The 635-nt window shown below is 58.7% G+C and overlaps 1 protein-coding gene across 1 annotated transcript in view; it reads left to right on the plus strand.

Moving 5' to 3' along the window:
- The first annotated feature begins 481 nt into the window (after positions 1 to 481).
- Positions 482 to 635, plus strand: part of TMUB1 (transmembrane and ubiquitin like domain containing 1) — an 8757-nt gene continuing 8603 nt past the window's right edge. Inside the window, exon 1 of the mRNA XM_032796578.2 lies at positions 482 to 530. The gene's annotated coding sequence lies outside the window, so the exon portion shown is untranslated. The remainder of the gene's footprint in view (positions 531 to 635) is intronic.

A 635-nucleotide genomic window follows, 5' to 3' on the forward strand; every position in this document is an offset into this window, starting at 1 on the left:
CATCCAATGGCTGGAAGCTGAAGCGAGACAAACTCGGACTGGAAATACGATGTACATTTTTGACAGTGAGGGTAATTATCAATGGGAACCATTGACACAGGGTCATGGTGGATTCGCCATCACTGGCCATTGTTAACTCAACACAGGGCGTTAGATGAGACGATCACAATGGTCCCCTCTGCCATTAGCAACATTGTGCTGAATGGAACAGACGTGAATGGAGTAGGGGCCCCACAAGCCGTGGGGAGGGGCCACAAGCCGTGTGTGTGTGTGGGTGTGTGTGGCCCCACAAGCTGTGTGTGTGCGTGTGTAATCTGATTACGGGCCCTGCTGTGGTCTGTGGGTGCTTGTGCAAGTGACTACAGGCCCCACAATGCCCTGCGCTGGGAGGGGGAACTACAGGCCCCACAATACCCTGTGCTGCGATGGGAACTACATGTCCCACAATGCCATGCGGTGGGAGGGGACTACAGGTCCCAGAATGCCTTGCGTTGGCACCCGAAGCGAGTGATGCCGGATGAAGGAGGCGGGTGAGTATCAGCTCGGGGCTCACAGGGTCCCTGCGGCCCGGACCCCCACCCCCCGGTGCTGCCCCCAACTATCCCAGCCCCGCCCCGCTGCTGCCCCCCCCTGCT

This window comes from Chelonoidis abingdonii, chromosome 2 (genome assembly GCF_003597395.2).
Source record: "Chelonoidis abingdonii isolate Lonesome George chromosome 2, CheloAbing_2.0, whole genome shotgun sequence".
Classification (NCBI taxonomy): Eukaryota; Metazoa; Chordata; order Testudines; family Testudinidae; genus Chelonoidis; species Chelonoidis abingdonii.